Genomic DNA, 23,156 nt, shown 5'->3' with positions numbered 1-23,156 from the left:
AAATAACTTAATTAAGTGATAATAGCATGTGTCTTGTGAATAAAAGCATTTCCATTTAATACATCAAATCCACAGAAATCTCACTGCAATAATATCCACTAACGAGGGGAGCGAGATCAATACACACAGGAAGACCAGGGGCTGTGTACAACGTGAACTACAATTTGAATGAGACAGTGGCTAAATAATTTAATTACATCCCTTGCAACCTTATTAGATAAAATTATGCTAAGAGATGTAGAAGAGTGGGCTATACAGAGGGGATGGATGCAAAATGACACCCACCTCCCTTTATTATCACCCCCTCCTTCAATAACCCACTGCTAAGCAGATACTCAGGCTGGGACCTGTTACTTGCAGAATTCAGCAGGACAGGACAGAGACCCTACTGGGACAGAATGGGGTGGAGAATTTCTACATTTATAAAACAGCTGAAGAAGCACCCTGGTGTAAGTCCAACTTTTATATTAACTTCTTTACAATCTTTTAAGTACTTGCCCTATGTCTTTCAACTTGTAATTTAGTCACCATTACAATATTTAATGTAACGGATGGCAAATGCTGTACAGTACTCCTATATAACACGTAGGGTATACAGTAGTCAAAGTTTATTGATTCAGAGTCCCTAAGCTGTTACTTTTCAGACACTCTAAATGCATCATATAGTGACATACTGTAAGGTTCCTATTGTCTGAGCGGAACATTTTGTAATTCTAATTGCACAGGCTTTAATCGCAGCCTCAAACTGCAGTTTTTGATGTCAGCACTTCTGAATGGAGTATCTCAGGTTAACCTTTATATTACACAGAAAGAGAAATCACACCTCCTAATAATTGTGTAACTCATAAAGTATTTAATTATAAGACACATTGGATGAATAAATCATTGCAGCTAATAATCACCGTTTCATCGCTTGTACAGAGGGGAATATGTTTTATGGATAGCTAGAACAGAAAGGAGTGACTGTGTACAAGACACAGGGGTAGATGTATGAGGAAGGGCTACATAGTATTTTATACAACGTACATGATAAATGTTACTTCAAAGCTGATTGGTTGCCATAGACAACTTCTGTACCGGCTCACATCTTTATGCATCTCCCCAAAGTCCTACTACAGAACATTGCATTGAAGAGTAATAATAAATACAATACATTTTGTTTTGATGGATATCTTATGTGGAAATGATTGCTATGTGATCCTTTTCTTCCAGAGTCTATGAGAGGTATCCAATGCCCCTGACGTGGAGCTATGGGCAGCGAGACGCGCTGATAGCTCGCCGTCAGTATTCAACTCCTTTCCCTTCGCTCGCTGTTTCCACCTTGCCTGTTCCCTGAGGAGAAGTGGAAACGACGAGTGTGGCCATTAAATCGGTGGGGCTCACCACAAAATGCGTTGGTCTCGCTGTATTTGCAGTGAACCTTGCTGTTTAAGGGAATCCTCGCCGTCGTCTTACAGTGAGGATTTATCCCTTACATTGAATACGGCGAGGGGGTTTGGTGGCGAGGATGTCTTGTTTTCGGTGAGGAAAAGCCATCCTCCCATACAAACCCCCTCGCCGGCCGCATTGAATGGGTGTGGATCATTAGGTCTACAACATGTTGGTCAACAAGCATTAGGTCGAAATGCTGAAATGTCGACATGGGTCTAGGTCGACATGCGGTTAGGTTGACAGGTCATTAGGTCAAGGTGGTTTTAGGTCGACATTGGTCTATGTCGACATGGGTTAGGTCGACACGTGTTTTCACTGTTTTTTACAGCCAAATGTCGACACAGTTGACATGGACACTAAAACATAGCACTGCGTCCCCTCGCTGCACTTGCCTTGCTTCGGGCATGGTGCCTCACTACACTTGGCACACTATTTTATTCTCATTTCATGCCCTAGTGCAGTGGTTCCCAACCCTGGTCCTCAAGTACCCCCAACAGTGCACGTTTTCCAGGTCTCCACACAGAATCACAAGCAAAATAATTAGCTCCACCTGTGGATCTTTTAAAATGTGTCTGAATAATGAGTGCACCTGCCGGGTGACCTGAAAAACGTGCACTGTTGGGGGTAATTGAGGAGAAGGGTTGGGAACCACTGCCCTAGTGGATGGTAGGGCATGAAATTTCGCCTGTCGGCAGATGTCGTGTCACCATGGACAATGAAACATAGCACCGCGTCCCCTCACATGGCTCGCTGTGCTCGCCATGCTTCAGGCATGGTGCCTTGCTGAGCTCGGCACACTATTTTATTCTTCAGCAACACCCAAGTGGATGGTAGGGCATGAAATACCGCCTGTCGGCTCCAAAAGCAGTAAAAAAAAAAAAAAAACATGTCGACATTTTGACTGTCGACCTAATGACCTGTCGACATAACCCATGTTGACCTCGACCCATGTCGACCTAAAGCCATGTCGACCTAGACCCATGTCGATCTAGACCCATGCCGACCTTACAGCATGTCGACCTAATGGTGTTGATCTAATGCTTGTCGACCATCATGCTGTAGAACAAATGAGCATATCCCCATTGAATACCCCTCAATGCAGTGCTACCCTCCAGCTATTGCCACTCTCTTTCATTCCAGGTTATTAGGTACCCTCAGTGATTGTTGTGCCACCATTGCGGAGCAGTCAGACTGTGATAGACAGCTCACTGAAAATATTAACATATTCAGAGTTGGAAGAATACTTATATGATGACACTAAACATTACTCCTGGCCAAGAGATGCTACTCGCTTTTCTGTGGTTTGGTGACTGGCATTATTATCATCAAATGCTTATTACACATAAAGAATTATAACATGAATGTTGTAATGTTTATACTGTACTACCTGTTTCTGAGTTATGAGCAAAAAGGATGGTAGAACACCTCTGCCGTTGGCAAAATCATTTTGCACTGCAGTGGAGGGTGATTTAAAATATGCAGAGAGATTTACATTTCTGAGGGTTGTGTCCTATTAATCTGGAGGATTACGCAATCTGTACAGCTGTATTCAGACAATTAAACAAGAATTATTCAGTAACTGTAAAGACGTCATGAAATATTTATGTAAAAGAAAATGTATTTGAAGGAACAACAATATAATGTGGTACCATAATATATTAAAAATATATTAAAAAGGTCTTAAGGATGTTAAACTTCTTTTTCGCCCTCTTCTATATTAACAGAACTAATTTAATGTATCTAAATGTGTAACAGTTCAAGGATACTCATCTATTCTATAGAAAAGTGTTACTTTGTTATGTTTTTTTTTTTTTTTAAATACAGTACTGTTTTAGGTAGGTGTGGAGACAATGCTGCAAAGTAGGAATGCTTTAAAAAAAATTGAAGTGTTGATAGTTTATTTTTATCAATGCAAAGTGCATGAAAAGAATATAAACCTCAATCAAATCAATATTTGGTGTGACCACCCTCTGCCTTCAAAACAGCATCAGTTCTTCTACACAGGGCCGGTGCAAGGCACCAGAGCGCCCCAGGCAAGTCAGGGAGGGGGCGCCCTGGTGTCTGCCGCCCGGGTACCTGTCCTGCGGCGCTGTAAAGCTGGCGGCGGCAGCGGGGGGTCCCTGCAGTCAATAAGAAATAACGAACGCCGCCGCCAGCTTTTATGCACATATACGCCGCAGGACAGGTACCCGGGCGGCAAGGGAGGGCGAAATACCGCCCTCCAGTGGCTGGCGCCCTAGGCAAATGCCTAGATTTGCCTAGTGGTGGCGCCGGCCCTGCTTCTACATAAAGTACACTTGCACACAATTTTTGAAGGAACTCAGCAGGGAGGTTGTTCCAAACTTCTTGGATAACTAATCACAGATCAGTGGCATAACAATACCTCCGCAGACTGTGGAGACTGCAGAAGCTATTGCTGGGGGTTAAAGGGGCTGCCGCTGCAGAATCTATCGCTACTGGCAGGGCGCCCTCCCCCTTCTTCTCTTCTCCTCCCCGAGTCCTCACCACTGCCACCCAGTCCACTGCTCCGCCGGGACCAGCAGATCCTCCTGTTACAATGTCGCTTGCAAAATGGCTGCCCCCTCACAGCAGACAGTTATTAAGGATGCTAGAGGAGGCGGCGGCGACCTCCTCTTGCATCCTAAATAACAATCGCCATTTTGCAAGTGACATTCTAACAGGAAGAGCGCCAGGACCGCAGACAGTAGGATCTGCTGGTCCCGGCGAGCAGCAATGGTCAAGGCAGCGGAGGTGAGGAGGGGGGGCGCACAAACTTTAGTTGCTGGCAGGGCCGGCTCTACCATTAGGCAGCTGCCTAGGGTGCCAGGATCTGGGGGGGGGGGGGGTGCCACCAGGTCAAAAAAATCAAGGATGTCTATGAGGATCTACTTTCCCTTGAGGCATACTTCTCCTCCTTGTACTCTGTTGTCGGTGGCAAAAGGAGGCCTCTTGGGAAAGCAGGGAACTGGGAGGACCACGTGATTTTTGGGAGCCTTCCTGCCATTCCAGAATGTTAGGCAAGTATGAGGGGTTGGAAAGTGGGTATTAGTGGCAGTATGAGGGGGGGGGGGGTAGGTTGAAGTTTTGCCTAGGGTGTTGAGAAGCCTTACACCGGCCGTGGTTGTGGGGGGCACACAATTCAGAGTTACGCCACTGCCACAGATCTTTTGTGGATGTAGGCTTGCTCTTCGTATAATCCCAGGCAGACTTCATGATGTTGATATCAAGGCTCTTTGGGGTGCATACCATCACTTCCAGGACTCCTTGGTATTCTTTATGCTGAAGATGATTCTTAATGATATTTGCTCTATATTTAGATTTGGGTGAGTTGTGTTAAAATAGAGATCTAAATTGCAGTGCAAAAATTAAGCAGTCAGTATTTACCCTGCACAGAAACAAAATAACTCACAAAAATCTAACTCTCTCTGCACATCTCACATCCGCCCCACCTGCAGTGCAACATGGATTTGCCCATTTGAGAAGATTTTGCTTGCGTTATCAACTCTGAATCAGGCCCTAAATTTGGAGCCAATCAGACACCTCCATTATTATATTGCATGATAGATAAGTACCTGCGCAGCTGGCCAAAAGGTGTGTGGTCTAACTGAAAGGGAAATGGACTCAAGGGGATCCTGTTTTCATCACTCTGGGGACATGTTCAGCATCCCAGTAAATGCAGGAGTGTATCACACTGCAGCATCCGGCTCCTGCCACTACAGAAGCGCCGGCACTTTGGTGTCACCCTTTTGTGGTTAGTGACGCCACTGCACTCTCCAGCCCTTTGGTGAACAAACTGCCTTCTGTTACAACCAAATAGTTCATATTTTGACTCAATAGTCCAGAGTACCTGCTGCCATTTTTCTGTACCCCATCCTATGTTTTTATGCATAGTTAATATACTTGGCCTTGTTTCCGTGTCAAAGGTAATGTATGGCTTTTTGGATGCAATTAACAGGCTCCACCACAGCTGTTTATTTTTCAGTTAATGACTGTGTTTCAACCTACATATCAAAATGATAATCATTATTACCTGTTTTGCATAAACCTGACAATCCTTCATAAGCCCTGATTCTGCAATTGTACCTAGAAGAATTGATGCTGTATGGAAGACAAAAAGGTGATCACACCAAATCCTATTTGATTTCTCATCTAGTAATTGGGAATTTGCCTGCTCACTAAGGCCCTTATTTAGATCTTATTGCAGTACAAATTTGTTCTCAAAATGGGCAAAACCATGTGCACTGCAGGTGGGGCAGATGTAACATGTGCAGAGAGAGTTAGATTTGGGGGTGTTATGTTGTTTCTGTGCAAGGTAAATACTGGCTGCATTATTTTTACACAGCAATTTAGATTTCAGTTTCAACACACCCCGCCCAAATCTAACTCTCTCTGCATATGTTACATCTGCCCCACCTGCAGTGCACATGGTTTTGCCCATTTTGAGAACAAATTTGTACTGTGATCAGATCTGAATAAGGGCCTAAGACAGTTGTGATTGAACTAGCTGCTGTACCAAAATAACAGGTGACTACCCTGTGTCTAGGTAATAATATTGGGTATAAGTACAGTGCTCTGTCCCTTCTATGTGGAGTCTCAATTAGTGATGGCCCTTTGAGAGAATGAAATTTAAATACTCAATAAGTAAGGAGACGCGTCAATTAGTAATTCATTTACTTGTGACCTTAAGTATGTTTCATTAATTGGGTTACAACCACAATACCAGTGATTGCACAAAAGACATACAACAATGACGAAAAATAATTCAATGGGTGAACAATGAAAAAAAATATTAAATGGGTGAATCAAGTATGCATTAAAAATCATCATTAAAAAATCATGATGTGTATTAGATATATATACCTGTATTGGGGGGGCGGTGTCCCATCTAGACATAATTGGTCAGACCATATGTCAGTTCATTGGTCAGATTAATAAATCTGTCAAATTGTCCTGCAATGCAATGTGACATACATGCTTAAGATGGCTCATATGTAGTACATTTATGTAGCAAGTTTCCTAGCTATATTCATTCTCCTACAATAACCAAATGTGTACTGTAGATCTTATGTAGATTTTAGTTGAAAATTACGTTTGCTTAAACTGTATATGGGTAATCATTTTGCAACAATGTATTGTACAGATAGTAGATCTGTCAGTCTGGTCATTCACAGAGTCACAATATGGTGTAAATTTATGGGGAATTCATGTCAGTTAATATGATTTTCATATTAACGCTTGCCCACTATGGATTTCACCTCATTATCCAAGTTGAGTCCCCTTGGTGCCGTGGATTTGAGTTCATACATCCACGGCTATTCAGTTTTATTGATCTTTTGTATATAGTCGTCCCCCCCCCCCCCCCCCCCCCCTTTTTTTTCTCATCTGTTAATTCACATTGCATTTTGGAGGTTATTGGAGGTTATTCTGGTTCAAATGCAGCGCTGCGAATATTGCTGACAACGCCCCCCTCTCAGCCAGGTCCCCGCATGGCTGCGAATGGATGTCTTCCATAAACATCCATTCCGAGACTTGGGTGTGGGGACCAAATCATTCGACCATCGGACTCACACTGGTGGGTTTGCGAGAGGGAGTGATGTTTGGTGTCTACGCATGCGCATTTCAGCGCATGTTCAGATGCTGGGTGCGAGCAGGCATGGCAAACTGCAGAAATGCGCAGACGCCAAAACATCGTACCTCCATGCGAACGGACCTGAATAAGTCCAAAAATTACTATTAACACTTCTATTCCTGAAAGCATTCTTACTTTGCAGCATTTTTTTCTACACTTTCCTAGAACATTTGCACATTTTATTAAAAATGTTAAAATGTACATAAGTAGTCATAGCCTTTGCGCTCAGGTGCATCCTGTTTCCATTGATCATCCTTGGGATGTTCCTACAGCTAGAGTCCACCCGTGGTAAATTCAGTTGATTGGACATGATTTGGAAAGGCACACACCTGCCTACAGTATATAAGGTCTCACACTGACAGTGCATGTAAGAGCACAAACCAAGCATGAAAAAGTGAAAGGAATTGTCTGTAGACCTCCAAGACAGGATTGTCTCAAGGCACAAATCTGGGGAAGAGTAAAGAAAAATATCTCCTGCTTCTAAGGTCCCAATGAGCAAAGTGCTCTCCATCATCCGTAAAACCGACCGTCTAAACTGAGTGATCGCGGGAGAAGAGCCCTAGTCAGGGAGGTGACCAAGAACCCAATAGTCAGAGATACAGCATTCATCTATGAGGAGAGGAGAACCTTCCAGAAGGACAACCATCTCTGCAGCAATCCACAAATTAGTATGGTAGAGTGGCCAGATGGAAGACACTCCTTAGTAAAAAGCACATGGCAGCCCGTCTGGAGTGTGGCTAACATGTGTTGGCATGTTACATTTGAAATATAGGACGCTGTGGCAGAATCTGCTGCGCTATATAAGACGCTGTAACGGAATCTGCTGCGCTATATAAGACACTGTAACGGAATCTGCTGTGCTATATAAGACACTGTAACGGAATCTGCTGCACTATATATGACACTGTAACAGAATCTGCTGCCCTATATAAGACGCTATAACGGAATCTGCTGCACTATATAAGACACTAACGGAATCTGCTGCGCTATATAAGAAGCTGTAACGTAATCTGCTGCGCTTTATAAGACACTGTAACGGAATCTGCTGCACTATATAAGACGCTGTAATGGAATCTGCTGCACTATATAAGACGCTGTAACAGAATCTGCTGCGCTATATAAGACACTGTAACGGAATCTGCTGCGCTATATAAGACACTGTAACGGAATCTGCTGCGCTATATAAGACGCTGTAACAGAATCTGCTGCGCTATATAAGACACTATAACGGAATCTGCTGCGCTATATAAGAACCTGTAATGGAATCTGCTGCGCTATATAAGACGCTGTAACAGAATCTGCTGCGCTATATAAGACACTATAACGGAATCTGCTGCGCTATATAAGAACCTGTAACGGAATCTGCTGCGCTATATAAGACGCTGTAACAGAATCTGCTGCGCTATATAAGACACTATAACGGAATCTGCTGCGCTATATAAGACACTGTAACGGAAACTGTTGCGCTATATAAGACACATATAAGAGAGATTCATCCCCCCCCTCCCCCACAAATCCCCCAAACTCCATGATTATTCCCATAATTATTTATCTTTAGTAAAAAAACTAAAAACCACCTTGAGAAGAGCAGGGTGGCAGCATAAACCAGAGAGATCCCCCCCTCCCCGGACCCCACCAAACCACCAGACCCCATGATTATTCCCTTAATTCTTTATCTTTATTTAAAAAAAAAAAATCTACCTTAAGGAGCACAGCACAGACATTCTCTGTAGAGGCAGGGGACTGGGAGGAGTCTGCCTTATTTCTGCTGCTCAGCGCTGCCCGGGAGCCGGCTAAAACAGCAGCAGCTTGGTTAGGGACTGGACTGGAGCAGTGAGTCACGTGACGTGACCCCATCACGTTGCGGCGGCAGGCCGGGACCAGGTGAGCAGGGCAGACAGGGGCAGGCGCCGGGCAGGGCAGCCGCCGGCGCACGCTGCCCTGCGTGTGTGAAATTAATTATTGCAGGGCAGCAGGACTCCACCTCATTTGCGGAGGGGGGGCGGCGCCCTGCGCCCAAACTGCACCCGGAGCGTGTGCTCCGGTGGCTCCGCCCTCCCTACGCCTCTGACTGGAAGACTAATCAGAAACATGAATGCAGCAATAACTGAGACATCCTGGATGAAAACCTGCCCCAGAGTGCACTTGACTTCAGACTGGGGCGCTGGTTCATCTTTCGGCAAAACAAGGACCCTAAGCAAACACAGCCAAAATATCAAAGGAGTGCCTTCAGGACAACTCTGTGAATGTTCTTGAGTGGTTCAGCCAGAGCCCAGAATTTAATCCAATTGAACATCTCTGGAGAGATCTGAAAATGGCTGTGCACGACGCTTCCCATCCAACCGAATGGAGTTTGAGAGGTGCTGCTAAGAGGAATGTGCGAAACCGGCTATAAATAGCTTGGCCAAGCTAGTAGCATCATATTTAAAAAGACTTGAGCTTGTAATTGCTGCCAAAGGTGCATCAACAAAGTATTGAGCAAAGGCTTTGAATACTTACGTACATATGATTTCATAGCTTTTTATTTTTAATAAATTTGTAAAAATCTCCCAAAAACTTTTTTCACATTCATTATGGGGTAGTGTGTGTAAAACTTTGAGGTAAAAAATGAATTTATTGCATTTTGGATTAAGGGGCAGATGTATTACGCCTTAACAAGAGATAAATGCAAGGTTGATAAAGAGAGATAAACGTCCAGCCAATCAGCTCCTTACTTACTTTTTTCAAACACAGCCTGTAACATGGCAATTAGGATGTGATTGGCTGGACATTTATCTCTCTTTATCACCCTTGCATTTATCTCTTGTTAAGGCTTAATACATCTGCCCCTAAGGCTGCAACATACTGTAACAAAATGTGGGAAAAGTGAAGCGCTGTGAATACTTTCCGGATGCACTGTACACTGTGTATATTGAAATATATACTGAATCAAATTTCCGTAACCCTATACCTCTTCTATAAAAAATGAATTCTATGTTTTTATTGATTTTTTTATTATTGTTTAATCCTTTTTGCTACACACTTTATGGGAGGACACGTCATCAAGTAGCATCATGCTATTTTTTGTGTCTGCCTCAATGCTGGTGTGACAACTCTTTGTTTACTTTTAGGAACATGAAAGCCAATGTTTATCTGTGCAGTCATGTGCCTGGGAACGCTTATGCTCAACACCACAGGGGGGAAAGGTCTTTAATTTGGAGGACATCCAAAACAAAAGTACACACTTCCCAGGACCTCTCTTCCCCTGTATTCATCCCTGAGTAGATAATTATGTTTGTGTTTCCCAGCAATCTCATCAAGTCCCTATGAGCTATTACTAAATGACAACCTCTTGTGTCTCTTTATATTTCCATTGTGGCAACAATGTCATGAACTTAATAACTTTACCATTCATTTGGAATGGTAAAGTGTGCCGGGCACAGCAGTAGTAGAGCCAGACACCTTGCCTGAAGCATGGCCATCCATCCATTCTAAATTTATTTATTAACAGTTTCTTATATAGCGCACACATATTCCGCAGCGCTTTACAGAGAATATTTGAACATTCACATCAGTCCCTGCCCCAGTGGAGCTTACAATCTATATTCCCTACCACATGTCCACGCACACATACGGACATTTTAGGGTTAATTTTGTTGGAAGCCAACTAACCTACCTGTATATTTTTGGAATGTGGGAGGAAACCGGAGTACCTGGAGAAAACGGGGAGAATAAACAAACTCTGCACAGTTAGGGCCATGTTGGGAATCGAACCCATGACCTCAGTGCTGTGAGGAAGTAATGCTAACCATTACACCATCCATACTGCCCTACGGCCCATTTTTTCTCAAACATTCCTACATGTTAAAATAAGAGGATCTGCCTTATACTGTAGTCTAGAGTTGATTGTTTGCACCACAAATCTCGACAATGGAAGACTCTTTTCCAGGGCCGTCTTGTCATATGATAGCTGAGGATCCCCTTTTTCCAGGGATACCAGAATTTTGAAAATCGGCCCTGGGAAAATGGAGATATCCAACTTCAAAGCATCAGTCCACATCCGACCTGTTAATTGCACTTCCCAGTCATATTTCTCAGGTTCTGTCTGAGAGTATATTCCAAAAGCTGGTCTCTATCTTGCCCAGAACCAGAGATATCAGCCTTCCAGCAGCCGGTCCCTGCTCCAGCTCCAAACGTCTGGTGTACAGTTTTATATTTTTGTCAATGGATTGATCTGGCTCCTGATCTCTGATCCCCAAGTTCCCAGTACCTCCTGAAAGGTGGGACTATAGTTTTTTATACTATTGAAGGCTAAGAAATCTATTTCCAGATAATGGCGATATCTGCAGTCAAACAAGCTGCCCTTCCACCGGAAAATTACGAATATTAAGCCCACTCCATTATCCAACCATCCCCTGCGTATAAAACACCCCCTACCTCCCTGTAAGTCATTTACAAGGGACCCTTCATTCAGCTCAGTGCCCCCTTCCACACATTAGTGTTCTCCCTCCCACCACCTGTGCAGTAAAGGAGTAATTAGCAGAAGTTACTGCTCCAGGTCCTACATGTTGAGTGGAAGATAGAGCACCCCCTGCCACCCATGCGACATCAAAGCTGCTGCTGATAGCACCCCCCACCTCTAGGAGGGGAGAATGGGTAATGGCCCCAGTGCATTGCTTTGCCCAGGGGCCCACACCGCTGTTAAGACGGCCCTGCTCTTTTCACCCATAACTCTACAATGGAGTTCTGTGGAAGCATGAACATATTCAACTTAGAATCTCTGCCATACAGTATTCTACCATTGGACTGTGTAAAATGTTCTGCAGACTTACTACAGAGCAATGAATGCTTATAGGATGTTTGTCCACGTAGCACAGCTGAGCTAGTTCTCTGATACAAGTAACGCTGTAGGCTTCCCAGATTTACTATGTGCTCAGCTGTATGATGGGACGTGCTTGATTAATGACGGATCATCCTAAAGTGGACAACGGCTTTGAACCCTCCAATGGAAAAAAAGGAGATTTTTCAGTCCATCCCTGGCTTTCTTTTTAGATCCCAAATGCAGCAAAACTAGCATATTTCACTTTATTCATTAGCCTTATGTGGAAAACAAACCAGCGGACAAACATTCCGAACACGATTGTCCTGGAAACTCTGTGACACCTGGGATATGTACTTTATAGCCATGTTTGGAACTAGGTGCAAACATTTAGTCATCAATAAGATTACTTAGCTGGCAACTGTACCCGTCCTAAATCACTCCCTACCCTCCCCATGTTCTGTTATTATTTCTAGGGTGCGTATGTGAGTGCTATTCCGTGTGCAATTGGTCCATTTTAAATGAGGCAATCAACAGCTGTACATAGCCTGGCAAGGGACTCTATCTTACTTAAGGTCAAGTGCTTGTGTATAGCATCCGATTGAGGGCAAAGCTTTCTTCCCCCTGGGACAAACACAGGCAAAGTAGACTGAGAGACAGAAACAAAAGCCATTATTCTGAGAAATGGAGAAACAAAACTCTTATTAGCAAGCTAAGGAGGCTGAGATTTGACCCGTGGAGTGCTGGAAGGACCGCAGATTGCTGATCTGTATGCTGCTGATCAGATTAGTATACGATTTTGTGTCTTGTTTCAGATGACAAGCAATTCATCTTAGCTAAAGCTCTGGTTGTAACAAAATATTTTTTTTGCAAGTAAATTATTTTTACTTTTGTAGTGCAAAATAGAATAATATAGGCTTATAGCAGAATGATGTATAAATATGTATATTTGTCTTTGCTGTACTTCATCGCGGTTCAATTATTTGTAATTCCTTTATATTACTCTGTCCAAAGATTTGTTTAGAATCAAAGGCGTAACTACCATAGGTGCAAGGGGTGCAGCTGCTATGGGGCCCAGAGCGGAAGGGGGCCCATCTTTTCTGTATAAGTTATATTTTCTATATACATTAATTGCCAATATTTGGTATATAGGGGCCCTTATAAACTTTTGCTATGAGGCCTGCGAAGATCTAGTTACGCCCCTGTTTAGAATTACTAGTGCTTACGCTTAAACAAAATGAATTGCTGAACAATGAAAATGATGGGATATGGACAACAAGTCTACAGCAAAAAGGTCGACAACCATTAGTCGACGTCATTAGGTCGACAGACAACAAGGTCGACATACAAAAAGGTCTACATGCAAAAAAGGTTGACACAAGTGTAACCCTACTTCAGGTTTACATGTATTTATATGTATATGTACAATTGATTATAACGATTATAATGTATAAAGTATAATGTATATATCTGTTATTGAGACGTGATCCCATGTACATTATTACTTGTTATTTGTGTGTTACTTCAATATGCTAAAGAGTTAATATAATGGGGAAGTTTCTAGAGATTACTACTGTTAACTACCTCGGGCTAGATAGAAACGTTCCTGGTACCTCGAGGGATCAGCTGGTCCAGGAGAGAGGGTATAAAAGAACTGTCAGAGGGGGCTACGGGGCAGAACTGACCAGCCCTTCATAGAGTTTGATTCGCTGTACCAGAGCTATTGACTTGTCGGCTATCAGCGCTGGCAGCCAGAGAAGTGAGCCCAGGAGATAGGATTGGCAGCGGAACACCTCGTAGCCTCACCGCTGTCAGAGAGAGCTGTACCTGTAAACATACAGCGGCGGGAGGCAAGAGGTTGGGAGCCGCTCCAATCCGGGGTGTCACCGGCATGGCAGGAGGACAAGGACTGTGAAATGCTGCGTATCTAGCCGGGACTGAAGCTGCAGTCAGCAGCGTGTATAGCCGCCGCCGGGAGAAGAGCGCTAAAGAGCAGCCGTACTCACCCTGCAGCCGGGAGAAGCCGCCGCTGTTGGAAGCCCTGCGGGGAGGAAGCAGGAGAAAGTCACCACCGCTGCTGGAAGCTGCCGCGCTCTGCCGCCGCTGTTGAAAGCCCTGCAGGGAGGAAGCAGGAGAAAGCCACCACCGCTGCTGGAAGCTGCCGCGCTCTGCCTCTCTGCTGAGAGCCGCGCGAGGATGAATGTCCGCCTGCAGCTGCTGTTGGTAACCGCCTGGGTTACGCTGGCGGCATAGACAGGGACTAACTGACAGCCCGCCGCTACAGCCAGTTCAGCAAGCGCTGCTAGAGTTTGGACCTTTGCGCTATCACCAGGGTCGGGGAAGTGGAAAAAGGAAGGGACTTCAATACCCCTCCGCAGATCACTCTGTAGATTGCCCTCACCAGCCATCATCAGCGCTAGCAAAGTTCAGTTTCACAGAAGGAGAGACGTTGCTCAGAGCGGCTGAGGTTGGTAAGGTCAGTTGCTGGAGGAGCGGTGTATCTTCACTGTCACTGGCAAAAGAGCTGCCCGCTGTAAACATAATATGGGAGTGACAGTGGAGAGCACTGGCTTGTATGAGAACTGGCTGATAACCTTACAGTCTAGCTTTAGCCCCAAGATACAGAGAAGGCAGACAACCCGTAGTGAGGAAGCTAAAAGCCAAAAGCTAGCCGCACACAAGCAGTACAGTTAAAGTCTAGGGACAGAGTTATCTACCTCTCGGAAGCAACGAGGAAAAGGGTGAGATCAAACCAATTTTATATATATATCCACTCTACATTATAGAGATTGAGCAGACTACTTATACTCCCCTTACACAGAGAAAGCCTCCTTGTGAATTAACTAAATCCTGGCAGGCAGCCAGAAATAGACACTCAGTTACTTTGTATAACAAAAGAACAGACATCACAGAGACAGAGAAAAGGATTTATTAGAATGGATACTCTCAGTATAAGCATAAGTATCCAATTCTAATACTTTTCTATTGCTTAGACATACAGCATACCTGAAGGAAAACCATCTTTACTGCATACAAATAGTAAACAAAAAGGACATCATGGGCCCCAACGCGCGCCAACACTCATAGTATTACAATGCATTGTACACAAGGTTTTTTTTGCTAACTGGCCAGTTATAGCAGTGAATGTTATTAAGGTACTTTTTTGTATTGCATGCAAGGGAAAGTCTCTGTATAGGATAAGGGGAGGTTAGAGGGATTGTATTGTACTGTATTGGTATATTGTATTATATTGTTACAAAATATTCACTATATAGGTTTCGCTTGTATACTTAGTTACTATACAAGGGTATCTATATCGTTGTTGCTGATGTATATCTATGCGTTGTATAGTAAATAAATTAACCTTTTACCCTATGCAAGGGATGTGGTTCCTTTACCAGTAATAGATCATCCAAATAAGCATAGGTCATAGTTGCTGGGGATAGTGTTTTCCCAAACTACACTAGTTAAACAAGTTTGGGTGGAGGCACATTTAGTAGTTGGGTTACACAAGCATTAGGTCATCAATGTCTAGGTCAACAGTCAAAAGGTCAACATGTGGTTTTTCACTGTTTTTTGTGCCGACAGGCGGTATTTAATGCCCTACCATCCACTAGGGCTTGGTGGGAGAATAGAATAGTGTGCCCGAAGCATGCGAGGGGATGCGGTGCACTTCAAACTGTGTCCATGTCTACTTTGTCGATAATTTGGGTAAAAAACAGTGAAAACTCCACGTCGACCTAGAGCTTGTGTCAACCTTTTTGAATGTCGACCTTTTTGTATGTTGACCTTTTGCGGGTCGACCTTTTTGTATGTTGACCTTTGTGCATGTTGACCTTGTTTGTTGATCTAATGGTGTCGACCTAATGGTCGTCTACCTTTTTGCTTTAGACCCCTTGTCCCAGTTCCAAAATGATATATTAGCACATTGTGCTTCTATTCTTTAAGAATGCTTTCTATGGGTATATAGCATACAATAGAAGTCATTTAACTTTATTTGGCCCTGACAAAGAGCACATGGTACAAACAGTTATTATTCTCTGGACTGAACCAGAGTACACCCTATCAGTTTGCTAAAAACCAAGGATATTATGATGCAATGCCTGATTAAAGTTCATGGGATCTTACCCATTGACATACCTATGCATGACCCTGCTATACAATACCCACATTACTGGTTATAGGAAAGTGGGAACAGGGCTACGTTACACAATTCAGTGTGGATTGCGTCATCGTCCTGCTCTCCTCTAGGTTATGAGCGGCTGTGGGGGTGAGTGAGGGACAATGTGGGAGGTGTGTGGAGTGTAAAATGGCAACAGGAAACATACCCTTTTTTCCGGGTGGCTGGGAGTGGCGCTTGATTTTTAGGAGCCTACTAGCCAATCCAGGAGAATAGGCAAGTGTGAAGCACACAGGCCCTTCACATAGAACAGATTTGCTAGATGGTTGGAGGTACCATCTGTCCAGTGTTTTCAGGCCTTTATCAGTCTGTGGTCCTGACTCATATTTCTATATGTTACATCCATAAACTAAATAGATGATTCCTACAATAAAACAACTGTACTCATTGTAAGCCCATACACACAAGATGATGCTGGACCTATTAAATATGCACCTTTGGGAATCACCAAACGTTCACTTTTCTATTGTGCACGAAGACCAAAATATAGTATGTACAGTATGTTCCATTAGTAATTTATGGAATTCCTACAGTATATATATCTTTCTGAGTTGTTTGTTATAGTGCTTTAATATAATATTGTTTGACTGTATATTAGACTTGTGTTCATCAAAGCTAGCTGACAGTATGATTTTCTTATACTTCTACTTTGTTTATATATCTACTAAATTATAATTTCATCTCCTAATGTAGATATATCTTAGTATTGATTGTAAGGTTCCAGAGTTGTAGATCATACTTAAGGCTCCAGCAAGAGACACATTGATAGAGAGAGAGAGATGTTAATGAGTATTATTCCAGAAATTAGAGAGTTTGTATCATTGAGGATTCCTCAGTCCAAAATTAGACTTTTGGGGTGACGTGTATTGATGTTTCAACTTTTGCGATTTTTAGTAAAAAATGGCTGAATTCTCAGGTGAGATTTAATAGGATGAGAGATTCAGAAAGTGAGAGATTTGGTAAGAAATTTCCAGTTTTTTTAAAGTGGCAATCATTTACACTGCAAAATCAAACTGGTTTTGCAGTGTAAATAGTTGCTAATTTAAAAGAAACTGGAGAATTCTTACCAAATCTCTCACTTTCTGAATCTCTTATCCTATTAAATCTCACCCCTCATGTTTTACAAAATCGCACATGAAATAGGATGCAAATTGTGGTAAAAATCACACTTTTTGTCATGGAGATCGCACATTTAGATTTTTTCTTTCTCTTCAATTTGCATACAGATGTTTTCCCATTATAAAGTATACAACTTGCAAATGTAATAGGGAGCGATATTTGGCATGGGGAAACTTCAATAAAAAGTTTCCCCAGGTTGTGGCATTACCCTGTTGGCTGTTTGGGCCTGTTGCTGGTTGCCAAAATACGGGGAACTCCTACTCATTTTGTCCACCTTATTTTGGGAACCAGGACTGGCCCTTGAGCCTGGTGCTCTTTTTAGAGTTGGTTTTGCATCCACTGAATTTGTAAAACCAGGACCGGTTCTTTGAGCACCCCCCCCCCCCCCCCCCCCCCCTAGCATAACCGGCCCCAGTTTTAGAAATTCAGTGGACAAAAACCATCCCCGGGATTTCTAAAAAAGAGCACCAGGCTCAAGGGGGACAAAATGAGTAGGGGTTTCCACATATTTTGCCAATCAGCACCAGGCCCAAACAGCTAACAGGGTAATGCCGCAGCTGGGGGAAGACTTTGTATACAAGTTCCCCCAACCATCGCAAAGCATCGCAATTGTAACGACCAATGCGAGTGGCTGCCGTACACTTAGAAAGTGTCCAGTACTAGACGTCTAGATCTAGACGCCTGGCCTAAGAAATTAAAAAATACATGTTAACCTTCCGCCAGTCAGCCTAAGGACCCTGTCGACCTTCAGTCCCTCTCGACATTCTGCCTTCCGTTGTCAACCTAAGGAGTGTCGACCTTTCTTGGGTCGACCAAATGATTCATTGCCGCTGGTAGTATATGCACAAAGTTTTTTTTTGTGTTTTCAATTTAAATAGATAAATGTGTGGGCATTATTAACAGCCTCAGCCAGAGCTAGGTTGATCAAGTATACACCTATATACATTTTTTTACTTGGCTGAGAGCCCTGTACAGTAGAATATGTGCCACCTGAAGTTAAGCCATGTGTCTGCAGTGGTGTTGCCAAAACGTAATAGGTCTATAATCAAAGATCTTGTGCTATACAGTCGTACGTCTGGCACCATATATATAGTAACCTGTGTGCATATCAGCCCAGGACTCTGGAGAGCTGCAGAAGTGTGTCTTTTCTCATTGCAATCATGCTAAATGATAGCTACAGAGGTACTTCCTATAAAAACAAACACTTCCTGTATAACAAGTGTATGGCAATTATGTAACTTCTGCCCATTCATATTCAGCATACATCTAAAATGTGTTCAACTCCAAAAATGGCAATCCACACTGTATATGATTAGCATGTAGACCTTAAATACATGCAATCAAGTTTGTACAATCTAAAGTTCTCAATTTATATTTCTCTACATCCCTCACAGTTGGTGCCACTGCTTGGCTTCACGGGGCTTGGAATTACCAATGTGACTATTTACCTGATGAGGTCTTTGTTCTTCAACCCAGAGTTAAGGTAATTTCCCTTGGAAATCATATCAGTTCCTGTGGCCACCAATACTATTTATACACCATTAAATCACCTCTCCAACCACTCTCCTTCCATCTTTTACTGTATTTCCTCCATCTCGTATCTTAGACATTCCAAGGTTTTCTGACACCTAACTGAGCCAAGACCAAACACATTGCTTTCCCTTCTTCCAGGGTTCCTCCATTTGACCTGATTTCTTCTTCTAATATGGACATCATCATCTTTTTTACTCCCAAAATGCAAGTTTTCTTTCAATGTTGCCTCTTCAAGCTCTGCAACACCTCTCAGATACAACCCCTCATCATCCATAAAGCCACCAACACTCTAATCCTGGCACTCATCATCTACTGAAACCTCTTTCTCTCTCGTCTCCCTCACACTCACCTCCACCCACTTTAATACAATTTTAATGCTACTGCTCTTCTCATTTTCATCTGTCACCATATGGCAATATTGTCCCTCTCTGCAATCCTATTATGTGGCTCCATATCCCCTCAGAATCCTGTCCATACTCCTCATGCTCACATATAAAGCCTTAAACCATTGCACTCCCTCCACATCTCCAACCACTTCTCCACCCAGGGCATTACCACTTGTGCTTGCCTCAAAACTTTTGTCCATTGGGCCTCCCTACTCTGGAATTCTTTCACTGTTCTCTGCAGATTTTCTACCAGCCAGCTTTAAATGCATTCCCGAACACACACCTTTTCACTAAACCTTACCAGACCTCTTCATAACTCAGTACTCATCTCATCAGCCATTGTACTATATATCGCTTCACTCTCCAACTGTTCACCCCTTCTGCTTAACATTTAAGATCTCATGGGCAGGGCTCTCCTTGTTCTCCAGCTAGCACAAAACATGTTACCAGTGCTGTACCACTATTTTTTCCAGGTGTGGATCAAAGGGTCAACTGTGTCAAGGTCGACAGTCATAAGGTTGACCATGAATGGTCGACAGGCAGAAGGTTGCCAAGTGGAAACAGTTGACATGCACAAGGTCACCACAGGCAAAAGGTTGACACAACCAAAAAGTTGACATGACAATGGTCAACATGGGCCCCCCAATTAGGGTAAAGCATATGCTCACATGGCTTGCTTCACTGCTTTGGGATTTACCATTGCCAATTGTAGTCAATATGGATTGTATGGAAAGAAAATCATAAAAAACTCATGTCAACCTTTTCATGTGTCGACCATTGACATGATGCCATTTTGCCTTTTGTCAATGTCAACCTAGTGCATGTCGACATTTTGTCCATGTCAACTTTGTGCCTGTGGACCGAAAGTGGTCGACCTATTGTCTGTTGAACTGGACACTGTCAACTTATCAACTGGAACAAATGTTTCCCTTCAGCATCTCTTACACATAATCATGGAGAACATTACTTATGGGGAAATGCACTAAGCCATAAAAAGCGATAAGATGGAGAGTGATAAACCACCAACCAATCAGCTCCAACCTGTCATTTTTCAAACACAGCCTGTGACATAGTAGGTAGGAGCTGATTGGCTGGTGGTTTATCACTCTCCATTTGATCACTTTTCAGTCTTAGTACATCTGTCCCTTAATCACCAACTTTACCCATCCATCCCATGACTCACCATTAAATGATGCTTCTAGAAACATTGAGTTCTCCTTCTCTCCTCTACTGTACTAACCAGTCTGAATCCTTTTAGTAATATTTGCACTTACTATATGCTTTGTACGTATGCCATGGTTAGCTGTTGATTATTGTACTTGTGCTATGCTATTATTTTGCAATGTGTTAACATTTACCCCCTTGCATGGCACTGTAAACGTTTTGTGGTGCCATATAAATAAAAGTCACAATAATACAGTATGACAGTTATCAGGTGACTACAAGGCAATCCCAAACCGACCTGTTCCAGGAGAGACCCTTGCCTATTACTGTTATGCAAACATTTGGCTAATGGCAGGCAGATGCTTGGCAATATGCGGTCTCTCAGTAGTTTCAGTTCTTTGACTGAGTTTTCTGATAGTTTGTATCACGGTCACAATGACTCCATCTGCTGTGAGAGCTGGTGTGTAATACTGATTGAGCTTGATTCTATCAGTTACAAAGAACTGGCATGAAAAGAACTTCTCAGGCAATCCTAACGCAATCAGTGTTCCAAATCTCACAGGATCAGTCCATTAAAGCTCCATATCGGTTCTATTGCTGAAAAGAAAAATAATAATTTCATTTCACTTATATATTTTGTTCCTGCTCTTTTTTCAGTTGGGTAAAGAAGGAAGAACCCGAGCCATGGTATAAATGAAGTCCAGACCTCCAGAGGAAAGGTGAAGACCTAAAGATGTTTTATTAATGAAAACAGGTAGAATGGATTGAAAGCTAAATTACTATACTTGTACATACTGTAGTGTTAGATTAGTCAGCAGATCAGTGATAGATGCTGTGCGCACATCCATAGCTTCAAAACATGTCATTCTCTCACCTCATTCCCTAACTTATCCCACTGAAATCCTCCTGCTACACCATGGATGCTATTTAGCAAAGATTTCGTGTATTAAAAAGTGGGTAAATAAAATTGTTATTGTACCAAACCTCCCAATTGGCCCGCTTTCCACAGGAATGTCCTGGTTTTGGGGGTGGTTCCTGCGTCCTGCCAGGGGCTGGCAGTGTCCCGTGGCAACGGGGGGGGGAACAGTTGGGAGTCCCCCCTGTTGCTCATGAATAGATGCTGCGCGCATGTGCACAGTGTCTGTTTATGCAGCACAGCGGCGAAAGCGGGGTATGTGGCCTCGCAGGAGCATCACGCATATAGGTCACGCCCCCTGTCGCTAGGCCATGCCCCACAAATTTTCCAGCCACATCAAAGTTGGGAGGTATGTTGTACCTACAGTACCAAGGACTTATAATGCCTCCTCGATGAACAACACAGCATTATACTAGGTATACTAGGGTGCTAGCCAGGGACCCACATGTAACATGGACCCACACAAATGAATTGTCCCTCCTGCCACACAATGTGACCCGATAGCCATGCAATCCCAATTCTATCACTTACTTCACTGATGCAAATAGAAGCAGTGACAGAGTTTTAATAGCATGAAGACATTGCCAAGACCACCTGGAAGGGATTTTTTTCTTTAAAAAAAAAATCCTTTATTGATTTTGACAGGGGCATAACCAGAACTTTTGTAGGCCATTTAGCAACATATCGAAGTGGCCCCTGTCCCAGTGTTTCTAGAGACACTTCTGCTCATGAAGAAGCTGGGAGGTTGATCGCAGGGAAACGCGTTGAGCTTATACTATATATATCTGGCATTACTACCATTGAAGGTCAACATATGGACTTTATGGACATTCAATTCTCCTAAACCAAGAAATCTCCATAAATTATATCCAGAAGCCGATCCAGGCGGTGACAGACTTCCACAGTCATCCAGGTTTACCTACACCCACTCCAGAGGAATCAGCAAGAATTCCATTCTTCACATCTGAATTCTGTTCTTGGGACTACTGTATATTGGCCACCTGGTATCTATCCGCTGCTATTTGGAGACAATACAGTCCAGACCACTATGTCTTTATGGTAGCATTTTAATTGCAATCGTTATATAAGTGCACTTGTACCATTTATATGTACATGGAATTCAATATCTATTTTATTAAATTGTTTATTGTAAAAGATACCGTTCTTATCGCATCATATTTTCTTCTAACAGCCTGCGCTGGTACATCCTTGGTTTATTAATTTACCTCTGCAACAATTATTAATTGCATGCCCCATAATAGTGCCCTAGTTCATGTTCTGATCCATAGTAGAGACTTATTTAATATGAAGCCACATAGTAGTGCCCTAGTTTATTTTATGAACCATATAGTTCCTAGTTTACATGATGTAACATTGCAGAACTGACAGTACACATTATGCCACACACAATTTCTTATTCACCTTAGGGCATAGTGGGGGTTATTCGGAGAAAAAAAAAGGTTTGCAGCACCCCCTAGAGGGTGATGCTTGTAGCGCTTAACTAGAGGTGTTTCACTAAGCTGCTGCTAAAGAATAGGGATAGTCGATCCCTATACAAGGAATGTACAAAAAGAAAAGAGGTCTAAGCAGCGCTAATTGAAAAATACTAAAATCAATTGGACTGGTTTCACAATAAAAATGCAATTTAGTACACACAATATAATCAAATCAAGTAAAAAAAAAAAATAATAATAATATATATATATATATATATATATATATATATATATATATATATATATATATATATAGAGTACAGTAGGTCCGGCACTTACTCTTGAGAAGTTACTGCGCCCGGTGCCCTCACGAATAGGGGGATAGATAGCGTACACGATGTGCGGCACTCGTAGCAAGAATAATCACGCAGAGTCAGGATCAGTAATAACGTTTCATTCCTAGTGGAATTTCCTCAGATTACAAAATACAAATGAAATAATCTTACCTTATATCCCCACCCTGTGCACATTGCGCCACCTTGGCGTCCATCCACGCTGCACGGC

At 42.8% G+C, this 23,156-nt stretch overlaps 1 long non-coding RNA gene across 1 annotated transcript; it reads left to right on the top strand.

Moving 5' to 3' along the window:
• Window positions 1-328: 328 nt before the first annotated feature.
• Window positions 329-22,417, top strand: LOC146059106 (uncharacterized). Its single transcript, XR_014470150.1, has 3 exons — window positions 329-449; window positions 18,552-18,640; window positions 20,898-22,417. It is a non-coding gene; the product is annotated as an uncharacterized LOC146059106 (long non-coding RNA).
• The last annotated feature ends 739 nt before the right edge of the window (window positions 22,418-23,156 follow it).

The sequence above is a fragment of the Crinia signifera genome, chromosome 2 (genome assembly GCF_055691185.1).
Source record: "Crinia signifera chromosome 2, ASM5569118v1, whole genome shotgun sequence".
Taxonomy (NCBI): Eukaryota; Metazoa; Chordata; class Amphibia; order Anura; family Myobatrachidae; genus Crinia; species Crinia signifera.
This window is presented reverse-complemented; position numbering and strand designations above follow the sequence as displayed.